Below are 13128 nucleotides of genomic sequence, written 5' to 3' on the forward strand. Positions count from 1 at the left end.
ACATAACACTCTAAAATAAATGAATGTCCTAGAGGTCCATGCAATCGGGTCCCTGCTATGCCATGAGTCCACTCTAAGTCCTTCTAACACCTGAAAATGGTGAACAACTAAGTCAGCTTATAGCTCAGTGAGTAGCAACATGGATAGTATATATAGTTTTGAAAACAGGGATCAATTCCAAAATAAGACATATATCACAGAAACTAGATTGGCATACAGTTTGGTAAAGAGAATCTGTTTCAAAAAGAAGGTTCCACACTTTAATAGTTAAAATACTCATGTCTCTTAAGAACATGATAAATGACATTTTTCACTTAAAATAGATTACAACATGAACACCAATAATTTTCTGGATACCAAGAAATAACAAGTAACATGCCACATAGTTCTCAAGGCTATAAGCCCTGTTGGATCCAATACCGAATGAAGAGTCATCCTCAGGGTGACAACCTGGGCCTTTTCTCTAAGACGATCCAATTGAAGGTCACCAAGCTTAACCTAGGTCTTTTCCTTAAAATCATTGAGCACTAGAGTCATCACGGCCCAACTCGGATCTGTTCCCTAGTGGCCAGAGTCACCATATACAATGGAATAATTTCCCTGGACTAAATACACATATAGTCCCAATAATCAATACACATCAGTTTCGCAAAACATGGTAGTTCATCATTATAAACATGAGACCAAAACAAATAGTTTGCAGTATGCCAAGTTCACACATGTTTCAAAAATAATTTGATTCCGTTGATAATATAATAATTTATCAAAATAGGTTAGTCCTGAAACAACAATTTAATTTTCCAACAGTTCAAGGTAGGGGTATATTTATAAAAATATGTAGCATGAAACTACTCACCTGAAAACGAAATAATATAATCCTCGAATAGAGTATGAAAGTCCAACTAGTACCTTGAACCAAGTATCAAAACTACACGTCACTACTAATTTAAAAATACTAAAGAATAAGAACTAAGTAACCCCAAACTAAAGCGCACTAACACGGCTCAACCCAACTCACCGTTACTCTTAAATATTACCTAAGTTCATGTTCTTCAAGGTCTAAAATCACCCAAGACATAGGTTCAAATCAAAACTTAATTAAAAGTAACTTTAAGATAAAACAGAATTTTAAACTAGTTTTCCCAATCTATTTGCTAACTTTGAAAATTAAAAACCCACTCCACGTTGTTCAAAAAATTCTAAAACCCTCCAGATATCAACTAATATATCCTAAGTTTCAAATCCAAATGGTTTCACTTGATTTTCTTATCAAAATAATTATCTACAATTAATTATATCTAAACAGGTTATTTTCTGCAGCACTTTAAAGAAATTAATGGTTCTCTTAGTATACATGAGCAATGAACGCAAGGCCAAAACATACGAAACTAGACTCGTAACCAGTTCTATTGACGCTGATTTAATAATTTTTGGATTTATACCCAAAGAGAACAACACTCCCGAACTTATTGTTTAAAATCAGTTTTCTGGACAGATTTAAATACATGGATATAGAACATGTATATTTTTCCAATTGACACAAGATAAATTACAAAAATCATAGGTATAATTTTTCCAATTCTTTACAAAAAATTATATGGTAAATTACATTTTTTACACTAAAATTTTCATCTAATTTCATTTTAGTACCTCATCTTTTAATTTAAACAATTAATGTTCAAACTTTAACTTATGTTTCAATGTGGTCCTCTTGTGTAGACACCCCATTTTTGACCATCCTCAAGACTTGGACGTCATCGTTTGAACACTCGATGATCATCCGTGCTCGTGTTCGTTTTGAGTTCCCGAAGGTCTTGGCTGCGCGCCTTGCCTTAGGATCTCTCAACTTGTCTGTTTTGTGCTTGGTTGAGGACCAAGGACTTGTGGTTTTGATTTTAAGGGAAGAGGGTGGCTTGTTGGCCATCCCCTCAACCCATCGGCTAAGGCATGATGCCATCGGCCAAAAGTGGTGGCCGATCGGCACTCTTTTTGGTCGATCGGCACTTTTTTTGGTCGATCGACCATATTTTTGAACCGAGACCTTTTCATCTGCTTTTTGTAGATATTTTGTGCTAGCTGTGACAGCTGGTGGGCACAATTCTCATCCTCCATACACGTGTATGGAGGGATTTGTTTCAAGACTCAAGCTTGTTGAACAAGCTTGAGGATTAAAATTCTATAAGAAGGGAGGCCCTCCTCCCTTTCCAGAGGTTCAGAAAATTGAGATACAAAGTTCTATATCTCTCTCTCTCTCTCTCTCTATATATTTTACCTCTCTCTCTTGTTTTACCTTTGTTTGTGCTCAAAAGTGTAGAATCTTTATACTATTGCACACAAACACCTAGTAGAACACCATCCTTTGGTTGCTGAGGTCCTTAGGAGTTGGTTTCAGAGTTCTTGGAGTGGTTTAAGCTCAGAAAAGGTGCTGGAGTTTTGTTCTTGAAGGTGTTCTTCAAGGGTGAGCAACTAATCTTTTAATCCCCCATTCTTGCTTAAGCTTTTAGACCTACTTGCATATTGTTTTAAGCTTAACCCTAAACTGTAAAAATTTCTGATTTTGCATGCTTCTGATGATTGTTTAAGGTCACTTTTTGGTTGGGGGTAGTCTACCCCCTCTTAGGCCTTGTTTGGCCTTGTTTTGTGCCTTCCCTTTTGAGCTTTGGAACCATCTTGTTTTGACCTTCTCACCATTGAAATCTAGAGGATTTTCAGTGGTGGAGAAGTGGTTTTAGAGTCTTGAATAGGAGAGGGACACCCCCCATCTCCTTGTGTCTCATTTGCTAGTATAAATGGCTCATATTGGTAGCATGTTTGCTTAGCATGTTTTGGCTTCATTTCAGCAAGTATTTGGTGTTATGTTTCCATGCTATAACTCTATTTTAAGTTGCTTTGATAGCCTCTTACATGCATCATGCACTTGTCTTGCAATCCTCTCTATTGCCTTAACATGCATCATGCATTTAGACAATCATTCTTGCATGTTTTGGCTAAGCTCAAAGGAGTTTTTTAGCCTTGTTTTACCATGCTCTAGCTCTAATTTGCATTGTCTTGGTCATGCATGCATTGTTTTGTATAGCCATGGTTCAATCTAGCTTGTTAGCTTTGAGTGTCCAAATTGTTAGCATGTATTGCCTAGACCATTTTCATGATTTGGCGTCATTTCATATGAGATTTCAGTCCATGTAGTGTGGTCATACACTTGCATCTTTCACTCTTTTGATGCTTTGAGGAGTTGGTGTTTTATGCCTGAAGAATGAGTCATTGTGTATGCCTTATTGCTTAAGTTTTTGGGATGCCATCTCAGTGGGTTTTCTGGCTTATTTTGACATGCCATAACTCTGATTTTTATTGGTTAAGTTATGCCATGTTTGGTTGTAATAGGTGTAGTGTAATACCCCTTGTTAGCCTTGCATGCCTCATGTCTTTTGGACTCTTGTTCTAGCTTGTGTTGGCTAGGTTCAAGCTTGTTTTTGGTCTTGTCTTGATATGCCTTGGGGCTGTTTTGGGTGTCCTTCGCCATTTGGGGCTTGATCCTTGTAGCCTCGGTATAAGCTCCTTGGCTAGCCTTAAGCCTTGAGCTTTCTTGCATGCTATGCTTGATTTGTCTGAGTGGTTTGGCACCACTCCTTGCATGATTTCAGAGTTTACCTCATTGCCACATTATCATGTTTGTCACTTCTTGCCCATGTTTGAGAGTTGTGTCCTTATGCCTAAGTGATAGGCCAATTGGCGCGCATGCTTATTTTGCATTTCATTCCATCATTTCTTAGCATTATGGCCACTGATTTGGGCGTGGCTGAGGTCTCCTCATTTTGGTTTAAGTCCATCTTTGCATGTTGTTGCATACTTGACATGTTGCATGTTGTTGCATGCTTTCTTGAATTGCATGACATTTCCATGCTTGTCCATCTTAGCATGCCATGCATGCTTGTATGATTAGGTTGCATTTTGCATGCTTGCTAGTTTGCATTTTGTCACATGCTTGTTTAGGTTGCATTGCATTTGGCATGCTTGTTACCTTAACCTTGTGTGCATGTTTGAGTCATATTGCATTTGGCATACTTATGTTGCATTGCATAGCTTTTCCATGTTGCATGCATTGCATTGTGTTTGGTTTGGGGTGTCAAACCAAACACGAGGACCGAGGGACGTTTCGTACTTGAAGTGATGAAATGTGCCTCAATCCTTGGTCACCGACACTTTTGATCCAACATGATAGAGTGTGAAGCATTTGTGTGTTTTGTGCATTCATTCCATATTGAGGTGTGCAATTCGACCTCTTTGGCCATCATGCATCGAAATGCGTGAATGATGGCTCGAGAGTCGAACACTACACTCCTTTGAGTCTCAAACATGATAAGGGGTGTAGTTGCACAACATTTTCTTGCAAATGTATTGCCATGCCCTTGTTTGTCCTCTGCTACAGCAAAAGGAGCAATTTGCAGGAAGAGATGGCCAATCGGCTATTTTCAGTGCTGATCAGCTAACAATCTTTGGCCGACATCATAAAATTTGGCCGATGGCCATTGTTCCCTAGCCGATGGCCATATCCCTTGGCCGATGGCCTCTTAGCATATCCATGAGGTGGTTCAGAGGCATCACATAAATTTTCACAGTTTTCAGAGATGCAGAACAGGGCAAACAGAGGCAACATGAGGCATGGCAATAGATTTCTGAGCGAAGCCGACCGATCATGCATATGTCCCTCTTCTCAAGGCCGTTTTAACTATTTTGTAACTTAATTAATTTATTTAATTAGTTAAGAGTTTTTTAATAATTAATTAGCTTGTTAGTTGATTAATTAGTTGGTTTGTATTATTCATTCGGACCCTCCGTTGAGAGGGCAAATTTTGTAATAAGTGTGCATGAGTGTGTAAATGTCTTCCAACCCCACATCTTTCTCTCTTTTACTTAACTGCTTTCGATGGTTAGTTCTAGGTCATGTTTTGATTAGCATCCTTATGCTTGCATGTTTGCATCCATTCATCTGTATTGCATGCACCGGTCTCGGCGCATCATACTAACTGCATTGTATTTTAAATACATTTACTTGAATACATGATTATCAAGTTGCATATCATATGCCATTTTAGAATAGCCGAGCCTATTTCTAGTCGCGTTTTGCATGTGTTGCATTAGTCATCTTAACATAAGCTAGGATCATGCATTGATTACTAACTAGCTATTGTTTTGGCTCGGAGTACTAGGTAAGCTTTTATGCTTTAGCATCTTGCATGTGTGTGAGTGATTGCCATGATAGCATGCTTACCATGAGGCTAACTGCTTATATGATTAACTGCATGAATGCCTGTGGGTGAAGGTTAGATTGCTTGAATTGGAACAATTCATCGAAATGTGAGTTTTAAGTCCACTTGAGGGTGGCAAAATCCACGTCTTAGCCTACTTGCGAGTAGCACCTCCAAACCATTTTCAAACAAACATGAGATGTTTTGCTCCAACTTAGACGATCTAGTCTATACTTGTATGCGGTGCGCATCACATAGTAAAGCTAGCTAATAAACCGGAATAAGAACACATGTGTTTTCAAAACAACATATCATGTTAGTAAAGGCCGATCTTTGATCGGGCGAACGGGGGTGCTCATTGCATGACCTTCCCCTCTCGTACCCAAGTTCCCGAGCCGAGGTAATTTTGGTGATGACGGACACGTGGCCTTAGGCATGAGTCAAGGTTTCCTAAATTTCTCAAAACAAAACATTTAGGTGGCGACTCTGTATCTGGCAAAGCAGTCCATGTTTGGCACTTCTTTATAAAAATCAGTTTTTCAAAACGATTTGTCGGATTTGAACTCTTTGGTGATTTATCAATCTTGCATTGCACTTTGCGAGATTAGATTCAGAACCGTGACTGTAACAACCCTCACTTTGTCTTAATCATGCTTACGTGCATTTGCATGAACTTTGTCTTGCTTAAACTTGCATTTTGCAGACCTTGATTTGTTTTGTCTAAGTGTTACTTGCATGCTTTGTTTCTCGCTTGGTGTGTGTGAAGCCGAGATCATCTTAAGCCTAGGTCACACCTTCGAACCTCTTACACCAAGGGCCATCTTGGAACCACTTTGGTTGACCTCCATCTTCACCCTAGCGTCTAGGTCGAGATGTTATCATCTAGGCATCCGACATCCTTGAACCTTGCACCTAGTGATCTTGTATCGGGACTAGGATGACCTAGACCGAGGTGTGGCACAGCTAGACCAAGTGTTATCCTTCTTAGCCGAGATCATTGAGACCTTACTTGCTGAAGCCTATGTCTTGACCCGAGGTCCTTACCTTGTTAGAGTACCCTTGTCACCTTGTTTGTTGTACACACTTTGTCATACTCTTGTCTTGTCATTCTGTAACCTTTTTGAGGAGAGCCAACCAGCCCTTGCCACGTGTCCTAGCAGAGGGTTAAGTCAGCCGACAGTAGAGAAAACATATCATTTGTTATATCTTTGTCCTAGGAAGAGAGAGAAGCTCTAGGAAGAGAGGAAGAAGAGTCCTTAGAGTGAGAATAGATTTCCAAGCTTGATCTTCACACCTTGAGCCGTTATATCCACGTTTTGAGGTTAGAATTTTGATATGCTCTTGTTGTTCTCCATGTTCATCTAATCACATTGCACGATCTAGCATTATTCATGAGCCATGCATTGATTTAAAGCTTGTTTTAGAAAGAGAAAATGATGTTCTTGTGTTCTTGAAATAAAACCATGTTTTGATCCGAAAGTTTGTAACAAGTTCCATTTTTTGTGTTTGTTTTCATAAGATCTTCAAGCATGGGTACCCAGGTCCATGTTTTCAAACTCATCTCATGAAATCTCAGATTTTGAATAGAGAAGTTATGATTTTTAGCATTCATGTTCTTCATGTTCTTCAAAAAGAAACCTAGAATTTCCAGACTCCATTTCCCTGAATGTGGTCATCGGGACCACACCTTGGCCAAGAGGTGTGGGACCTCAGCTAAGACCTGGTTGGTACTCAGCATGTTTTCCCGAGATGAGAAACAGTGTTTTAACTCCCAGCTTGACTTACTTTTGAAAGAAATGCCGAGATCATTTACACTCATGAAAAGCTTGTTTTAAGAATGCATTTCATACCCATTTTTGAGTATCTCTTCTTGTCTTCTTGAAGTGCATTCAGTGGACTTTGCCATGTATTTGTAGGTCTTGGATTCTTGCCTTAATCCCTACACCCGAAGAGCCAAGTGAGTCGTATTTTTAATAAAGCTATGTTATAAAGTTTTGATAAAGCTTAGCTTCGTTTTGGAAAAGTATTTGATCAAGCATGAATGATTATCCCTAGTTTTGTATCAAGTATTATCTTGTTTTGATGACATTCTTGGAAAGTCCTTAGTGCTAGGGGACTATAATGCAACTAGCGCGTTTGTTTGAGATATCTCCTTTGTCTTGCCACCGACGGTTTACCGCGTGGGTTTGTCCGAAATGTCATCCCTTGTATTATATTGATGCTAGTAAACATCCCTTGAAGCTTTGAAAGATTTGATAGATGAACTTGGTTCATCCCTTGATTTGTACAAGTTATTACATGTATTATTTTGATAAAGATCTCGGATATCATTTCAAACCTTTATTAATTATATCATTCACTGAGTATCCAAGCTCACCCTCTTCTTATATATATGTAGGTGACGAGCAAGAAGGCGGTGACGCCTAGATGTGTTTTGCAAGATGTTTTTGGATTCATGTTTTTTCTAGCATCTTGAAGATTATGCTTCTTGGTTTTGTATTGCATGTCTTTTGTATATGTCGGCTTGAGAAGCCTTTTGATCAAGATGTAATATGTACTCCATTTTATTTTGTATTAAAGTTGTAAAACCATGTTAAGATGTATGTCATTTCATTTGATCTATGCATGGCTCTTATGGACTACTTAGATTTAAATTTATTGCTTCCGCACATGTAAGCCCCATATGTATACTCTGATTGTGTGTGAATCTTTGTAAGTTGGCCTTTCGTAATCTCAGATTACTGGCCATCACGACACCATTCTACTAGGGGCGGAATGGGGTCGTGACAGTGACATTGAGTCCGAACTGTAGTAGTTAATGAACAAAATGGGATTTTGCGCCAATTCGCGCGCGGGACCAGGACGTTCGGGCATGTCTACAGTTTCTAGCGACTCTACTGGGGACTTAGAGAACTTGACTCGAACTCATGATATCTTGTTTTGATTACACTTATGTGTCTCTTTGCATTCCATTTGCATTGGTGCGCCTAGGACACCGTGGTTGCCGTATGCTATTCCTGATCGGTTTCCCGGAGGCTTGCTTTGTGAAGGGTGCCATAAGGCTGACCAGTTGCGGGCTCTACCACGACGAGAACACAAACCCGGTTTTATCGGGGCACCCTCTTTGACCATTCGACCTAGTACATATCGGAAACTGTAGTGACCATTCCAAGCTAGGACATGTTGGTTACCCGATTATAGGTTGTTTGAAACCGCTGCGTGCATAGTGAAACCCTAGCTCCTGACAAAATAGGACAGGGAAACCCTACCCCTCCATAGGGGTGTTTTGGCTCTCACTTGCTTGCTATGTGCTTTTAGAGTGCGTCTTTACAGGAATGCACATATCAGTTTGCAAGTTTGGGTATCAGGCCTGTGGGTATCAGTATTTGGGAATCAGTTTTACTTGTGGGTATTAGATTCAGATTTGGGGCAGTGATTCCGGAACAGTGATTAGTGGTTGAGAACAGTTCATTCAGCTTGTCTTTGCCAACTGCGTGTTGTCTTTATTTAAACTGTTATGCTGTCCATTTTTCTGTTAATTATTTCCTTATTATGCTTTATTTATCTTTTTACAGGGAGTAGTTTAGCACCATTGCATCCAACTAGGCAGGTATCTCCCGAGCACTCTGGGTTAGAGGTCGTAGACTTAATCGATCCAGGGATCTGATAGACGAACAAGCAGTGTTCCTTTTTTTACCCCCAGTTACCCAACGGAGGTCAAAAAGGCGCAGTGTATCGGTGCAGCGGTCGTCAGATCAGTGGTCTACCCCACTAGTGGACAATCAGGCTAAGGTCTCAGTTTCTACTGTAGGGACAGATATACCAGTTGTTTGGATAGATCAGCACAATATGACAGGTATAGAGGAGATGATGTGTCAGCTCCAGGAGAGTATGAAAACCATGCAGCAGGACGCTGCCCATCAAGTGGAATTTGCTGCACGCCAGGCCAAGGTTATGGCACAACAGGCAGAGTTGCTTGCTAGACTTTAGCAAAACAACCACCACAGCAAGCTGGGGCATTTGCTTTGCACCAGGTTCCTCCCCCACCAAGAGTTCCCATACTGGGGGAGACCGCACACGTCCAAGATGACACGGACGTTCCAACAGGGCCAGCTCTGCCCCCAATTCCACCCCAGCTATCCAAAGCACCTACCAACCTATCGGATTCTCCCTTTGAGTTCGAGGTGGACCCAACGGCGTTAAAAGTGAGCAAGCTGGAAAAGATTTTTAAGAAGTCTCAAGGTGTGAAGTCCATTCCGGATATTGAGGATGGGTACACTGACTCGGCCGTGACTTTGCTAGATCGGTTTAAAATGCCGCACATAGACCGTTTCGACGGGTCTGGAGATCCTATGGTGCATTTGCGGTTGTTCTTGGATATCTTAAGGCCGATGAGCCTCTCCAGATTGCAGAAGCTTTCTTTGTTTGGCCGGACCCTGTCGAGTGTAGCGGCTATTTGGTATGCGTAATTGCAGGACTCCGTTAAGAGGAATTGAGAGAAGATGGCTGAGGCCTTTGTAGCTCAATACTTCTACAATACACAGATTGAGGTCACAACTCGTGATCTCGAGACAACTAGGCAAGAGCCGAAGGAGAGCTTCTCCTATTTTGTGACCCGGGTGGAGGGCTAAGGCCTCGATGATGACCATCAGGCCTGTTGACAAGGACCAAATTCGGATGGTTGAGTGTAACCTCCAGCCCAAGCTCATGCAAAAGATGATCATTCTCCTCTTCCCCACCTTTGTAGATCTACATGAGATAGGGGTGCAGATCGAGGACGCGATGAAACAAGGCCTCATTGATCATGAGAGAGAGCAGCCCAAGAGGGCATTCAACTGCAGTACGAATGCAGGCACAAGCAGTGTTGCAGCTGCCAGAGCTTCAGATGTGAGTATGGTCACCACCACCACCACCCCAAGAACCCTTTCAGCTACACCATTCACCGGCGCGTTCGGAAGTAGCTCGCAAACAACCAAATTTGCACCCCAAGGCCAGAGAACCTTTACCCTGTTGTATATGTCACCATCCAAAGCTTTGGGGGTTTTGATCAGGAAAGGGCACTTGAAGCCCCTAGAGCTGCGACCCTTACCAAGTAATCTCCCACCAACCCATAACCCGGTTAAGTACTGCGCCTTTCACCAACAGCATGGTCATGATACCGACCAGTGCTTTAGATTACGTCATGAGATTCAAGATCTCATTGACAACAAGGTGATTGTGCCTCCGGAGAAACCGAATGTCACAACCAACCCTCTCCCACCACATAACCAAGCTTCACCTCCCAAACGCATCAATCTAATCCAAACTGGGGTTGCGTCATACGACCCTAGCATATATATCACCCCTTCCCACCTACCCAAGCTCGAGCTGTTCATTCTTGACAGCACTGACTTGTGCATGATGGACATCTCCCAAACCCAACCTGAAACGGTGGTGGTGACTACCGAAGATAGAAGTGGGTCGTTTGTGGGGGCAGATGAGACTGCGAATACAGAGCCTGAGGGGTCTGCAAGCTTCAAGTACAACCCGAACAATTACATTACATCAGTAGGCCAGGCTAGGCCGAATGTGGAATTGCCGGTAGGGGCAAAGATTTGTGTAGTACGAGAGGATGGACTTAATCAAGGGCTGGATGACCTGGCAGAACTAGAGGAGGACATCGCAAACCTTCAATTCTTCAACGAACAGGACTCAAGGGACGTGACTATCAACTGGTTTGGTCTGGAAAGGTCAGTAGAAGCTACTGGGTGGCTCAACGACGAGTCGGATGTTGTTGAGCAACCTCAGTCAGAACAGGGTTCGTCAAGGACGGGGACATCAACAGTGGCCGGAAGGGCCAAAGAGCAGAATGCACCGGTGTTAAGAATTTCGCTCGGGATCTGGGCAATTTGAATATAGGAGATGTTGAATAGCAAGCTGCACTGAAGCAGTCTAAGTGGGAAAGGATCGAAGATTTTGAGAGGGTCAGAAAAGCCAAAGCCCCTACGAGGACAGAACATGTTGTGTGCACAAGAACAGAACGTGCTGCAGGCGCAGGAACAGAAGGTGCTGCGGGCACAAGAATAGTTGTAGTGGAGCCGAACAGGTATCTATTGGCTGCCGATGGCATGTGGTGGGAAGATGAGGATCTATGTCTTGCCCACATCGATGAAGATTGGGGAACAACCAGCCAGATGATACCTGGTATATTGGCGAAGTTGACCACATGACTAGGAGCGGGCGGTATTTTAAGCCCCCACAATTAGATCAACCAGAGGCGTCCGAAAAGGACAAGGAGGCAGAGAATTAGAAAGAAAAGTTACTCGAAGAGGAGGCTGTGTTGAAACAGCTGAAGAAGATACAAGCAGACATCTCTATCTGGGGACTGCTTATGGCCTCAAGAGTTCACCGACAAGCTGTCCTTTCTGCAATGGACAAGGCCAAACTTTCAATAGATACCACGCCTGAGCAGCTGGTAGGACTGGTCTTTCTGGGAGGAGCTTCCCTGACGTTGACCTTCACTGACAAGGAGCTGTCGCCTGAGGGCGCAAATCATAACAAACCTCTTTACATCTCTGTCGAGTGTAGAGGCAAGTAGATACCGGTAGTTCTTGTCGACACAGGATCCACCATTAATGTGTGTCCGTCGAGGACGACATATGCAATTGGGTTGAAGCCCGCAGACTTTGTGCCAACTGCCCAGGTGATAAGGGCCTGCGGTAACACCAGCAGAGAAGTGATAGGGATTGTGAAGATTCAGACTCAGGTTGGTCCAGGACAACATGAGATTGACTTTCATGTCTTGGACGTTCCTGCAACCTTTAATCTACTCCTAGGGTGGCCATGGCTGCACCAGGTTAAGGTGGTCTCTTCCACCTTGCATCAGATGTTGAAATATCCCCACGGGAAAGGGGTGGCTATAGTTTTTGGGAATTTCTCAATCCATCCACCGCCAGAGGTGTCTACACCGGTTTTGGAAATCGAGCATGGCACGGAGGATGTGTTCCTGTCAGGATTTACCCTAGCCGAGGCCCGGGTCGTACAAAACATTTGGGCTGTTGATGAGGGGTTATATGTTAGCGCACAGTCAGTGTACCTCATGAACAAGCTCCAGCATATCCCTGGGATGGGACTAGGAAAAAGTTGCCGGAAGGGCATTGTTGTATCGGCCGAAGTGCCGCACAACCCGCATACCTTTAGTTTAGGTTATCTGCCTACCAAACAGGACTTGGTGAGAAAGGGCAAAGAGATGGCTGAAAAAGCCAGAGCCAAGCTGACCGGGAAGCATTATGAGTTGATGCATCGGCCTATTCAGGGCACCCTGAATGGACGCTTCGTCCGGGAGGGGGAAGACTTTCCATTCTCTAGGATTTGAGATCTTCTTCGACTTGCAGTTGATCAGGGATGATGTTGCCGAAGAGCAGACAGACCCATCAGCTGAGGTTGAGCAGTGTAAAGAAGTGGATTCCGAGAGCACCAAGATTGAAATGGGGGTAGCACTGGCTTGTCTACTTTCAGATCCTCCGATCGTACATGAGTGCTTGGGGGATGACCTCTCAGTGTCCATGATCGGGAATGAAATCTTTAAACATTCTGAATGCGTCCATCGCACCCTCCCTCGTCTGGCAGTACGAGGTGGGATTTTTATCGAGCAGCACCGGGTCAGGTAATGAGCCGGAATCTGATTCCACCGAGTCTGTAGAGTCGGAATTAGGTTCCAGCTCGTCTGAGTCTGAGTCCGGTATTCCTGGGGGTGACAACCCGGATGCCATAGTCCTATCTAGGTCGTCTTTTTCTTTTTCCTTTGAGTCTGCTGTAACAGAGGAATCAGGCGACTTGGAAGTGATTATTGAGAATGGAATGGTTGTGGCCTTTGAGTATTTTTCTGTGCCCTTGATTTATT

Source organism: Camellia sinensis, chromosome 4 (genome assembly GCF_055761805.1).
Source record: "Camellia sinensis isolate YWXY chromosome 4, ASM5576180v1, whole genome shotgun sequence".
Lineage (NCBI taxonomy): Eukaryota > Viridiplantae > Streptophyta > Magnoliopsida > Ericales > Theaceae > Camellia > Camellia sinensis.